General features: G+C 44.0%; 1 protein-coding gene across 37 annotated transcripts in view; it reads right to left on the reverse strand.

Annotated features, from left to right (window-relative positions):
* The window catches only part of ASPRV1 (aspartic peptidase retroviral like 1), a 147334-nt gene that overhangs the window by 120568 nt on the left and 12417 nt on the right, over window positions 1-14349 (reverse strand). For 4 of the 37 annotated variants that reach the window (XR_012095345.1, XR_005243401.2, XR_005243398.2 and 1 more), the window contains one exon: window positions 8741-8832. The exons of 28 other annotated variants lie outside the window; for them this stretch is intronic. The gene's annotated coding sequence lies outside the window, so the exon portion shown is untranslated. Of the gene's footprint in view, window positions 1-517; window positions 583-8740; window positions 8833-9134; window positions 9262-13206; window positions 13360-14349 lie in introns of those variants that run through there. 5 more of the 37 variants (XR_012095344.1, XR_005243400.2, XR_005243392.2 and 2 more) reach the window with 3 other exon arrangements.

A 14349-nucleotide genomic window follows, 5' to 3' on the forward strand; every position in this document is an offset into this window, starting at 1 on the left:
ACTAAAGCTTCAAAACCATAACTCTAGGAACAAGGATAATGAAGAAAGGCCCTTACTTGAAGCTGGCTGTCAATGTCATAATTAGAGTACTATGTAAAGCCAGAGTCAAGCTGAGCATTAAGTAATCTAGACAGAGCAGTCTGAGCTAGGTGTGAAGGCGCACACCTATATCCCAGCTACTTGGGTGGCTGAGGCAGAAGGATCATTTGAGCTCAAGTTCAATGCTGTAGTGTGCTATGATCATGCCGGTGAACAGCCACTACACTCCAGCTTGGGCAATACAGTGAGACCTTATCTCTAGAAAGAGAATCTGTATGAATTATGGAATTTGAAGGTGCCAAAGCGAGAAACAGAAAATAGAAGGCAGGACACTATAGCCATGGGACTTAAGAGAACAGAAGGAGCAAGTAAAGACAGTGAGCAGTCTCACGGAAATCACTAACAACAGTCATGATCTCCAGCTCTCTTAGGTTGGTTTTCCCAGCATGGCCCTAGGAAGGGAATGCAGGTGACTCACCTCACAGAGACTAGATGACCAGGCCATAGACTGCCCAGTCTGTGCACATAACCACTCCATCCAACCTTCAAAAGAGAACACACCCTTCCTCAGTAAGTACTCTATCTTCATGAATCCCCATCAGCCTGCAAAAGAGCTCTGAGCTACATACAAAAACATTCAGAACACCTCTAAGGGCCAGGGACTAGCGCTACCCCTCAAGACTCTCTACTTGGCACATCAGTGCCCCCAACCCTGTCAAAATTTAAGAGCCAGGTCAGAAACCTTGATGCCCACTCCTACATACCTTCAGATCCCACCATTCATGCACATCCAGCCAGTCTTCCACTACTTTTTGCTATGCCTCATGGACACAGTCCCATACTATATTCTACAGAATACTTGTTCCCCAAAATTCAGAGAGAAATTCCACAGATTCATGTTAAACAGAGTCCTGAACTCCTAAGGCTGCTGAGGCCAGCTCCTATGCCTGGTTCAGTGGGAGGAGGTAGCCTGAAGAGAGGTCACTCCCTTCAACCTATCTGAAGGAAGCTCCAGCACTACTGCAGGCTTCTGTACACGCAACTTGTTTCAAAGATAAGGGAGTTGAACCTGATATATTTAAAAGAATGGATGATAGGCTCTTGGCAGCAGAAATTGAGGTGGGGGAAAAGTTAAGGTAGGATTTCTGGGGATTTCATTTTAAAGTAAAGAGCCCATAAAATACAAAGAAAGTAATATACACTCTCACTCAAATCCTTGTATGTCAACTAACTGATCCTTTCTATAATCCAAAAGCTGGTTCCAAACTAAAGAGGTAAGAATGCTAAAAGATGATTTAAGTAATCCCCAAGATTATTTATGACCCTAATCCTGAACTGCTTGCCCTGTTCCTTCTTACACTCTACTCACTATCCAAGTGCTCCAGGTTTATGACTTAATGATTCAGCTTCCTGCTTCAGCCTTGTCTCTTCCTTCAGGCCTTTTGCTTCCTTCCTCGCTCAGAATTCTACTCCACTGTCAGTTATTCTGCCCTCAGCTACCTGAAGTTAATAATAAGCCTACCCAGATTCTCAACCTTTATCCTCAGGACACATGCTGCCTTCATGAGCAAGTCTTTTGTATCAGGCTTACCCTGGTTTCATGGATATGACCCAATCATTTTAGATGGTTCATCCAGGCAAACAAGGGAATCAACAAAGATGGACGAAATAGGAAGAATCACAATGAACCAAGGGCCAGTGTTTAAAACTCACCCTGACATCCTAAAGTATACCTTCCTAGACCTCAGGTGCTGCCCCCGATACTCTATCCCCCTCCCTAGTGCCCCACCTCAAAGGTCCTTCTAGCCACTGCTGATAAGCTTTGACCAGGAATTCATGGTGAGCACAACATAAGCTTATAGTCTAGTGAAGGACACAGACAACAAAAGAATTACAATATATATGATAATTAATGGCAAAGCATGCAGAGTTGTATGATCAAGGCTAATCAGGTGAAGTTATACCTAAGCTGTAACTTGGATGATGAACAGGAAATATCCAGGCAGTGGCAGAACATTCTAGGCAGTGCCTAGAATGGTGTGTTCTCGGCACAGTGAAGAGCACATGTAAAGGCCCTGCAGCAAGCGAGCACATCTAAAGACATGTCATGAGCTGGAGGATGGGAAGGTCAAGATAGGGGACTGATACAGATGATGTTGGAGAGGCCAAAAGGGCCTAATAAGACAACGGAAGTTGTTTTACTATTCACTTCACAAGTATTTATTGTCAATAATGTGTCAGACATTGTCCTAGATGCTAGGAATACAACAATTAAACAAACAATATCAACCAGACACAGCGGCTCACACCTGTAGTCCCAGCACTTTGAGAGGCCAAGGTGGGCGGATCATTTGAGGTCAGGAGCTCAAGACCAGCCTGGTCAACATGGTAAAACCTTGTTCCCACTAAAAATACAAAAATTAGCCAGGCATGGTGGCACACGCCTGTAATCCCAGCTACTGAGGAGGCTGAGACACGAGAATTGCTCGAACCCGGGGGGCAGAGGTTGCAGTAAGCCAAAATAGAACCACTGTACTCCAGCCTGGGCAAGAGAGCAAGACTTCATCTAAAAAAAAAAAAAAAAAAAAAAAAAAAAAGCCCAGGTGCAGTGGCTCACGCCTGTAATCTCAGCACTTTGGGAGGCTGAGACAGGCAGATCATGAGGTCAGGAGATCGAGACCATCCTGGCTAACACGGTGAAACCCCATCTCTACTAAAAGTACAAAAAATTAGCCGGGCATGGTGGCGGGCACCTGTAGTCCCAGCTGCTGGGGAGGCTGAGGTAGGAGAATGGCATGAACCCAGGAGACGGAGCTTACAGTGAGCCGAGATTGTGCCACTGCACTCCAGCCTGGGCAACGGGACTAGACTCCGTCTCAAAAAAAAAAAAACAAAAACAGACAATATCCCTGTTCTCTTCTAATTAGAAAACACTATAAACAAATATGTAAATAAACCAGAAAATTATCAGATATTGGTAAGTGCGATCACAGTATTAAAATAAGGTGACATAATAAAAGCATATGGGTAGACACTTCAGAATCATTAGATAATCAGGGGAAGACCTGTCTGAAGAGATAGCATTTAAAAGCAGGGGCAGGGTGCAGTGGCACAGAGATGAGCTGTGAGACCTCATTTCTACAAAAAAATTTTTTAAAAACTAGCCAGGCGTGGTGGCGCATGCCTTTAGTCCCAGCTACTGGTCAGGTTGAGGCAGGAAGATCCCTTGACCCCAGAAGGGTACAGGGGTACGCTGAGTTATGATCACACCACTGCACTACAGCCTGGGTTACAGAACGAGGATTCTGACTAAAAAAAAAAAAAAAAAAAAACACACACACACACACACACAAAACAGAAACGAAAGGAAGGAAGGAAAGAAAAGAAAAATCAGGTATCTCAATAAAAGGAAGTCATTAAAAGCTCAATGGAGGCTGGGTGCAGTGGCTCACACCTGTAATCTCAGAATTTTAGGAGGCTGAGGTGGGCGGATCACTTGAGGCCAGGAGTTCAAGACCAGCCTAACCAACATGGTGAAACCCCATCTCTACTAAAAATACAAAAATTAGCTGGACATGGGGGTGCACACCTGTAATCCCAGCACTTTGGGAGGCCAAGGCAGGACAATCGCTTGAAACCAGGAGGCAGAGGTTGCAGTGAGCCAAAATCACACTACTGCACCCAAGCCCAGGAGACAGAGACTCTGTCTCCAAAACACAAAGTAGTTCAATGGAAATATCACTAACATCTAACTTTTTTTTTTTTTTTTTTGGAGACAGAGTTTTGCTCTTGTTGCCCAGGCTGGAGTGCAATGGCGCAAACTCAGCTCATTGCAACCTCCACCTCCCAGGTTCAAGTGATTCTCCTACCTCAGCCTCCTGAGCAGCTGGGATTACAGGCCCCCACCACCACACCCAGCTAAATTTTGTATTTTTAGTAGAGATGAGGTTTGACCATGTTGGCCAGACTGGTCTCGAACTCCTGACCTCAGGTGATCCACCTGCCTTGGCCTCCCAAAGCACCAGGATTACAGGCGTGAGCCACCGCATCCGGCCTCACTGACATCTTTTTAAGCAGGGGAATTATCATTTAAGCAATCATTCTTACATTTTACTTTATTTTTTTTTGAGACAAGGTCTCGCTCTGTCACCAAGGTTGGAGTGCAGTGGCATCATTATAACTCACTGCAGCTTCAACCTCCCAAGCTCAGCCTCCCAAGTATCTGGGACCACAGGTGTGCACCGGCACCACACGTGGCTAATTTGTTATTTTTTGTAGAGACAGGGTCTCACTATGTTGCCTCGAACTCCTGGGCTCAAGCGATCCTCCCATCTTGGCCTCTCAAATTGCTAGGATTACAGGCATAAGCCACCACGCCTAGCCCATTCTTCCATTTTATAAAGATCACTCTGGCTATAGTGTGGAGAATGGAATGGAGGTAGGGGCGAACAAAATTAAGACTGGAGGCAGTGATAGATAACGGATTATATAAACTAAGATAATGATGATAATAACAACTAACATTCATATAGCAATTAGTAGGTGCCAATCTATTATTCTAAATATTTTACATATATTAATTCACTTAACCCTCACAAGTACTCTTTTATAAATTTAAAAACTAAGGTACAGGGTAGTAGCAATGGAGAGAAAAAGTGATTAGATTCAAGAAATATTGAGGAGGTAGGGAGGACAAGTCCTAGTGACTGGTTGTCAGATGTGGGAAGGGAAGGAAGGAATGATTAATCATTGCTATGTTTGGGGCTTTAGCTACTGCATGCTGTCTATAATGTATATGATTAGGCACTGGAGAAGGAGCAAGTGAGAAAAAGCAGGGGGCTACAAGACATCCCAGTGGAGTTGTAAGCAGTTGGATAATCTGGTCTAGAGATCTGGGCTGGAGATTTGGGAACCATCCACGTGTAGATGGTAACTGAAGCCGCCAAAGAGGTTGAGATCACCCAAAAACTGGAAATACCTTAATGTCTCAATAGAAAAATAGCCAACTAAAATACAGTATATCCATTCTATGAAATACTATCCAGCACCAAAAAGAATGAGATATGCCTTTTTGTATTAACATGGAATACTATCAAAGCATGTTATTAAATCAAAGAATACCAGAACAATACATAAAATGTTATATCACTTGTATAGAGAATTAAATAAAATACAAAATAATACTTTAAATTTTTTCTGAGTTCATACTTATGTAAGCAAACACACAGGAAAAAGTATGGCAGGTACATTCCAAACCACCAACACGTTACCTCTAGTGAATACAGAAATAACTGAAATGGGGAGATAGGAATAGTCAAAATATGCTCTACGATGTTTTGATATTTTAAAAATATAATTTATTATATTCTCTGTAAATTAAATAATTTTTCAAAAAGAATGCACAGAAGGAGCTTACAAAGGAAATCTTTTGCTTCAGATACTAAATTCTCTCTGTCCTTCCCATCTTCCACTGGCCTTGAGGTTCACGTATTCTGGCTTCTCATCTGCCTACCTCTGAAATGTTAACACCAAGCCCCCTAATTCCATACTCTATCCCAAATCCTTGACTCCAGGCAAGGCCTGGCCACCAATCCCTGAGCCTGGGCTATAGCCCTAGGAGGGGAGATCAGACACCAAAGTCTCAACACACACAGGGGAAATAGGTATAGATGCCAGCTTCAAGGACAGTGATCAAGTGGCCTTGCTGGCCAGCAGAAATTTCAAACAGAAAAAGGTATCTGAAAGTATCTGGCCATTTGGAAGCAGCTCTGGAGTGCTGACGAATGGGGCTGAGCAACAGTCACGTAAAGTCAGGGGTGAAGTAGTAAGGGGTGGGCTGAAGAAAGAGCTAGTTTCACTTGTGAAGATTCCAAGTGAAGTGCTGCAATCTTATGGAAACCAGGTTTACAGAAAGAGGAGACGGCAAGCTGCATTCTGTGAGAGTCTGGTTGGAGAACAGGGGTTTCTAGGCATATCTAGAGTAGTCAATTTCAAAGCAGCAATTCCAAAAGGCACATTAGTAAAGGTTTAGTAGATAGAGCAGCAGAACAAAGCTACAGATGTAAATAGAAAGGAGGTAAGGAAGATCTACAAATGAGGCAAGATGAAGGCAAATTAAAGCCTTTCCTTCGGCCAGGCACAGTGGCTCATGCCTGTAATCCCAATACTCTGGGAGGCCGAGGCGGGTGAATCACCTGACTGAGGTCGGGAGTTCAAGACCAGCCTGACCAAAATGGAGAAAACCCGTCTCTACTAAAAAAAAAAACAAAATTACCCAGTCGTGGTGGTGCATGCCTGTAATCCCAGCTACTGGGAGGCTGAGGCAGGAGAATCGCTTGAACCCAGGAGGTGGAGGTTGCAGTGAGTAGAGATTGTGCCATTGCACTCCAGCCTGGGCAACAAGAGCAAAACTCTTGTCTCAAAAAAAAAAAAAAAAAAAAAAAAAAGCCTTTCCTTCGTCAGTAAACCAAAGGCAGAGATGATCATGGGCAGCTTTCTGGTGATTGTACCCTTAAGTTTCAACTTTCTGTAGATGAAAGACAATGTATTTGGTCATGTTTTCCTGGTTACCCAAAAAATGACAGCCCAGACCTTACCCAACAGCTGATTCACCATCAATTAATCTATATCACAGCCTGCTGGTCCTGACACCTCACACAGTCACATACTAGATAGCTCTGGGGAAAAAAAACAACCCAAGGTGAGCTGTCAAAGTCCTCTTCATACCTGACCTCGCCCTCTGGAGTAGGTTTCATTTCAAAACTGAAAGGGACTAAAGGGCTGGGGAAATCCAAAGATCAACAGAGCCAGGAACAGGTGGTTCCCAGCAGAAGCGTCCCAGGTTGGAACTCAAAACAGAAACCAGACCACTGATAAGACATCGTTTATGATGTCTGTCTCCAAGCCTTCAAATGCCATTTATGTTTGCTGATATTTACAATAGGGCATGACCACATTTATCCAACTCCTGACTACTAAAAATCTAATTCTCCAAGTGCTCAAGCAACTTCCTGGTTTTATTACATTTTAGAGCTTTGCGGTAGCTCCAATAACTGGGACACAGGGAACGTGTGAATTCTTTAGCCCTTCAAATGGGCCACACATAATGAATTTTATCCCTTCCTCCTTCTTCATCTCCCCTCAAAGCCTTGGCAAAATTCCTGTCTCACTAAAAAGTTTCCAAGTTGTTCTTAATGGCCCTCTCAATGGAGTAATATTCAATACACAAAAGTCTAGTTCATCAAAGGAGTCAGGTTATTTGCTTGAGGTTCATCTGTAACTAGCTATATGACCTTGGACAACTCACTTCACCTTTCTGAGCTCAATTTCAATTTCCTCATCTATAAAGTAAAGAGGTTGGAAACAAAAGAAAGGGAAGCAATAAAACAACCTCGAACTGAAAAAAGACTTTAAGTTCTTAAGTCTAAAAGGCTCATCGAGTACCAACGAGGGTTATTTTTAAAAGGCTGGCCAACCTCAGCCTGGCCAACACGGCGAAACCTCATCTAAATTAAAAATACAAAAATTAGCCAGGCGTGGTGGCACGCATCTGTAATCCCAGCTACTCAGGAGGCTGAGGCAGAAGAATTGCTTGAACCTAGGAGGTAGAGGTTGCAAAGAGTCGGGATCGTGCCATTGCACTCCAGACTGGGCGACATGAACAAGACTCCATCTCAAAAAAACAAAACAAAACAAAAAGACACACAGGAAGCATACCACAGGAAACTCTAAGCATAAATAAAAATTCACAAACTTCCAGAACAAGAGAACAGATTATTACTTACAAGGAAAAAAAATCCCACTGGACTTCTCATCTGTATCACCAGAAACTCAAAACACTGGAAAGCTACTTAGACTCTGTCGAGACTAGGACCAGTATTCCAAGAATTCTAAACCTAACCACAATATCATTCATACACAAAGGTTAAAAAGAAATTGGACATTAAAAGACTTTGAAAGTACCACCCATGCCCCACTTCTAAGAAAATCACTCAAAGAAATGTCCTACTTGACTGGGAGCGGTGGCTCACGCCTATAATCCCACCACTTTAGGAGGCCAAGGCGGATGATCACGAAGTCAGTAGCTCGATACCAGCCTAACATGGCGAAATCCTCTCTCTACTAAAAAAATAAAATACAAAAATTAGCTGGGCATGGTGGCACACACCTGTAGGAGGCTGAGGCAGGAGAATCACTTGAACTCAAGAGGCGGAGGTTGCAGTGAGCCAAGATTGCACCCTTGCACACCAGCCTGGATGACAGAGTGAGACTTCGTATCAAAAAAAAAAAAAATGTCCCAGCAAATTAATATTTAACTGTAACAAAGCTAGGAAAGACAAACTATATAAAAAACATATGTTTCCCCTCTCCAACAAAAACCTTTTAATGAGTTTGGACCAGATAACTTCAAATGGCCTTTCCAAGTATAAGCAGAAACTGCCCTGTACACCACAGTCCTTGGCAGTCTGGGTTTGTGAGTTGCTCATCACCTAGTGGCCTGATGAAGTAAATGCAGTTTGTCAAGTGCCCGGATAAACTTCCAGCCATTTTGTGAGCTCTGATGGTGTATGCAGCAGGGCAGCAGCCTGACCTCCTAATGATTACAAGAGTAGGAGACTGTAAACCCTCCAAACTCATAGACAATTGTAAACTTAGGTCAACATTTATTCATTCTTCAAGGAGGAAGGGAAAGCATACCCACCTTCTAACTAAATAATCCTAAGTGAAGCACAAATTTGTCAGGCTGCATTTACAAAGTAGGGAGAGGTAGAAATTCCTTTTGTGCAGACTGATCTGAATTGAAAAAAAGTTTAGATATTAGGATAAACTGCAAATATGTCTTATACATAGGAAGACTGTCTTCAAGGGTTCACAAGTTGGCATGCGGAAAATGTATTATATTTATTCTGTATAGTTCTGGGGTACTGGTCTAAAATTAGGCCGGGCACAGTTGTTCGCGCCTGTAATCCCAGCACTTTGGGAGGCTGAGGTGGGAGGATCACCTGAGGTGAGGAGTTCAGGACCAGCCTGGCCAATGTGGTGAAATCCCGTCTCTACTAAAAATACAAAAATTAGCCAGGTGTGGTGGCACGCACCTGTAATCCCAACTACTCAGGAGGCCAAGGCAGGAGAATCACTTGAACCCAGGAGGTGGAAGCTGCAGTGAGCCAATATCATGCCACTGCACTCCAGCGTGGGCGACAGAGTGGGACTCCATCTCAAACATAAATAAAAATAAAAATTAATGAGAAATCTCGATTAGATTTCAATTCAAAATAAGAAATAATTTTCAGCAGGGTGCAGTGGCTCATGTCTGTAATCCCAGCACTTTGGGAGGCCAAGGCAGGAGGACTGATTGAGGTCAGGAGTCCAAGACCAACCCAGGCAACATAGCAAGACCCAATATCTACAGAAATTTTTCTTTTTTTTTTTTTATAAGAAAGAGTCCTGCTCTGTTGCCCAGGCTGGAGTGCAGTGGCACGATCTCGGCTCACTGCTACCTCGGCCTCCTGGGTTCAAGCAATTCTCGTGTTTCGGCCTCCCAAGTAGGTAGGATTACAGATGTGAACCACCATGCCCAACGAACTTTTTTATTTTTAGTAGAGATGGGGTTTCGCCACATTGGCCAGTCTGATCTCAGACTCCTGGACTCAAGTGATCCACCCACTTCGGCCTCCCAAAGTGCTGGGATTACAGGCATGAGCCACTGCACCTAGCCTCTACAGAAAATTTTTAGAATTAGCCTGGTATGGTGGCACACGGTAGTCCCAACTACTCAGAAGATTGAGGCAGGAGGATCACTTGAGCCCAGGAGTTCAAGGCTACAGTAAGCTATGATCACACCACTGCACTTTGGCCTGGGTGAAATAGCAAGACCCTGTCTCTTAAAAATAGAAAAAGGCCAGGTGGCCGGGCACAGTGGCTCACGCCAGTAATCCCAGCACTTTGGGAGGCAGAGGCGGGAGGATCATTTGAGGTCAGGAGTTTGAGACCAACCTAGTCAACGTGGTGAAACCCTGTCCCTACTGAAAATTTAAAAATTAGCCAGGCATGATGTCAGGTGCCTGTAATCCCAGCTACTGGGGAGGCTGAGGCAGCAGAATCACTTGAGCTCGGGAGGCAGAGGTTGCAGTGAGCCAAGATTGTACCACTGCACTCCATCCTGGGTAACAGAGCAAAATTCTGTCTCAAAAATAAAATAAAAATAAAATAAAATAAATAATTTTTGCTGGGCATGGTGGCTCATGCCTATAATCCCAGTACTTTAGGAGGTCAAGGCAGAAGGATCACTTGACCCCAGGAATTCGAGACCAGTCTGAACAATATAGTGAAACCCTGTCTCTACAAACAACTAAAAAAAAAAGAAGAAAAAAAAACAACAGCTGGGCATGGTGGCATGTGCCTGTATTCCCAGCTACTCGGGAGAAGCTGAGGGGGAGGATCACTTGCGCTACGGAAGTTGAGACTTCAGTGAGCTGTAATCCAACACTGCACTCCGGCCTGTGAGACAGAGCAAGACCCTGTCTCAAAAAAGTATTATTATATTTCTACCAATGAGAGCTTTTCAACAATAATCTCCTCAAGAAGTGATGAGCTCCCCTATTAATGGAGGTATTCAAAGAGAACTTGAAAGATCATTTGTCAGGAGAATGATAGAAAGCATTCCTGTAACTGGATGGCAGGCTGGAGACAAGGAGACTGCATTAAATTACTTCAAAGGCTCTAGCTCCAAGAGTTTTTATTCCAAATACAAACAAAACAAAACAAAAACCACTAATAAATAAGAAGTCCTCCTTATATTTAAAGATCCAACCAGGTAGTACAACTTAGTAGCTAAAAGTGCAGGTTTGATACTACTTTCTCTTGAGTAAATCTGGACAAATTACTTAACTCTACTTGCCTCTAGTTTAGAATAGGAGTACCTATTTCGTAAGATTACTGTGAAGATTAAATGATATGATAATGTTAAGTACTTAAAACAGTGTCTGACACACAAACGTGTTTAAAACTAGCAGCTTAAAAAGGAAAGAAAAAGGAAAGGTGGAAATGGGAGAAAGGCAAGGAATGAAACCTAAATGTGCGACTTGTTTTCATTATGTGTACCCAAGCCTCAACCAAAGCATTCCTGGCTGTTGCTGGCCAGAGGCTGGGTTCCCTTGGCAACCAGCCTCAAAAAAGAACCTAGATCTACCTTCTTCAGGGAGTCGGCTCATCCCTTGACCTAGAATCTGGCATCTTCCCTGCACAAGGTAGACTCTGTAAGAACTCACAGCTGGGCGCAGTGACTCACGCCTGTAATCCCAGCACTCTGGGAGGCTGAGACAGGCGGATCACGAGGTCAGGAGATCGACACCATCCTGGCTAACATGGTGAAACCCCGTCTCTACTAAAAATACAAAAAAATTAGCCGGGCGTGGTGGTGGGCACCTGTAGTCCCAGCTACTCAGAAGGCTAAGGCAGAATGGCGTGAACCCAGGAGGTGGAGCTTGCAGTGAGCCGAGATCGTGCCACTGCACTCCAGCCTGGGCGACAGAAACTCTGTCTCAAAAAAAAAAAAAAAAGAACTCGGCCAGGCGCGGTGGCTCAAGCCTGTAATCCTAGCACTTTGGGAGGCCGAGACAGGCGGATCACGAGGTCAGGAAATCAAGACCATCCTGGCTTACCCAGTGAAACCCCGTCTCTACTAAAAAATACAAAAAAACAACTAGCCGGGCGAGGTGGCGGGCGCCTGTAGTCCCAGCTGCTTGGGAAGCTGAGGCAGGAGAATGGCGTGAACCCGGGAGGTGGAGCTTGCAGTGAGCTGAGATCCGGCCACTGCACTCCAGCCTGGGCGACAGAGAGAGACTCTGTCTCAAAAAAAAAAAAAAAAAAAAGACCTTACAAATACCACTGCCCCAAACTCAAGGAGCTAAGCACGTGTTACTCTTACTTCCTATGATCAATTACAGGACATCAGAGTTCAAAGAGACCTCAGAGGCCATCTAGAGCAACCCCTTTGTTTTTGTTTTTTTTGGAGACAGAGTCTTGCTCTGTCACCCAGGCTGGAGTGCAGTGGCACAATCTCGACTCACTGAAACCTCCACCTCCTGGTTTCACGTGATTCTCCTGCCTCAGCCTCCCGAGTAGCTGGGACTACAGGCGCACGCCACCACACCTGGCCTTTTTTTTGTATTTTTAGTCGAGACAGGGTTTCACCATATTGGCCAGGCTGGTCTGAAACTTCTGGCCTCGTGATCCACCCACCTCAGCCTCCCAAAGTACTGGGATTACAGGCATGAGCCACCGCGCCTGGTCGCAACCCCTTTGTTTAATAAATGAGCACCATAAAACTAAAAAAAGTGAAATCCTAAATATGGCAAGTTGGTGGCAGAGCCAAGACAAGATCACAGTCCTCGTTATTCCTAGTCCAGTGGTCAAAATCTTCCCATTTTTCATATGAGAAAAACAGAACTGGCCCTACTACTCTTAAACCACACAGTCCACACTACCTACTTAACAGAGGTAAGAAAAGACTACAGGCAGTAGAGTGCAGAGGTTAGAGCATGAACTCGGGGCTGGACGCAGTGCCTCATGCCTGTAATCCTAGCACTTTGGGAGGCCGAGGGGGGCGGATCACGAGGTCAAGAGATCGAGCATCCTGGTCAACATGGTGAAGCCCCATCTCTACTATAAAATACAAAAACTAGTTGGGCATGCTGGCACATGCCTGTAGTCCCAGCTACACAGGAGGCTGAGGCAGGACAATCGCTTGAACCCAGGAGATGGAGGTGGTTGCGGTGAGTCAAGATTGCACCACTGCACTCCAGCCTGGCCACAGAGCAAGACTCCATCTCAACAAAAAAACGCAAGCATGAACTCAGGTCGGACTGCCTTATTTAAATCCCTGCTCTACTACTTATTAACTGCGCAACTTGAAGCAAGTTTTCTAACCTCTCTTCAACTCTATAAAACAGGGATAAGAGTCACCATGAGGTTATTTTTAAGGATTAAATGAGATAATTCATGTAGAGTACATAGCATGTAGAAAATTCTCAATGTGTGGCCGGGCACAGTGGCTCAATGCCTGTAATCCCAGCACTTTGGGAGTCTGAGGCAGGCGGATCACCTAAGGCTGCGAGTTCAAGACCGGCCTGAGGCACATCGAGAAACCTCATCTCTAGTAAAAACACAAAATTAGCCAGGCATGGTGTCACATGCCTGTAATCTCAGCTACTTGGGATGCTGAGGCAGGAGAACTGCCTGAACCTGGGAGGCGGAGGTTGCGGTGAGCCAGTATCACGCCGTTGCACTCCAGCCTGGGCAACAAGAGCGAAACTCCATCTCAAAGGAAAAAAAAAAAAAAGAGAGAATTCTCAATGTGTACGCTGTTCTACTACTCATCATTACCAGTCATGTGAGAAAATAAACAAGCATAATAGCAAGAGAGGCTGGACAAGCTCTTACTTCTGGTCCAAAAAGCACTGAGATACAGGTGTTCGTTAAGCTCCATTTCCTGGCCCAGAAAACACCCAAACCCTCAGCAGGAGAATATAACTAACCTATCATTCATGTCTTTGGATCTAGGGAAGAATCAATTCAGAGAATAATCAAGGCACATGCTACACTGATAAGATTCTTAAGATCACAATGCAGGTTAGGTAAGTCAGAACTCAAGCCTGACCTTTACCCCTACACTCAAGTTTGACAAGATGCAGTTTTTGCCCAGTCTTCCTCTCAACCTACGAAGGTGATGCAGCGTAATGGTTAATAGCAAAAGCTCTGGAATTTGACTGCCTGGGTGCAAACTAGTTCCATCATTTATATGCTGTGTGACCTAGGCAAATTACTTTATTTACCTTATTTCTCTAAGCCTTTGTTCATCCATCTTTTAAATGAGAATAACAACTATTTTAATTTTTATGGTAACAGCTGACATTTGGTAATCACTTTCTATGTGCCAAGCATTATGCTAAGCACTTTACAGAGTTTATGTCATTTAACTGTCACCACCATCTTAGGAGGTAGGTATTATCATTATCCTCACTGTACAGATACAGATGCTCCCTGACTTATGATGAGTTACATCCCGAACACCGTAAGTCAAAAACACAATTAATATACTTAGCCTACCAAACATCATAGCTTAGCCAAGTCTATCTTAAATATGCTCAGAATACTTACATTCATTAGCCTCTAGCTCGGCAAAATCATCTAATACAGTACCTATTATAAACCTCAATATCTCATGTAATTTATTAAAAACAGTACAGTGTGCAGTATTGGTTGCCTTCATGATTGCATGGCTGACTGGGAGCTGCAGCTTGTTGCTGC

Source organism: Chlorocebus sabaeus, chromosome 14 (assembly GCF_047675955.1).
Source record: "Chlorocebus sabaeus isolate Y175 chromosome 14, mChlSab1.0.hap1, whole genome shotgun sequence".
NCBI classification, from domain to species: Eukaryota; Metazoa; Chordata; class Mammalia; order Primates; family Cercopithecidae; genus Chlorocebus; species Chlorocebus sabaeus.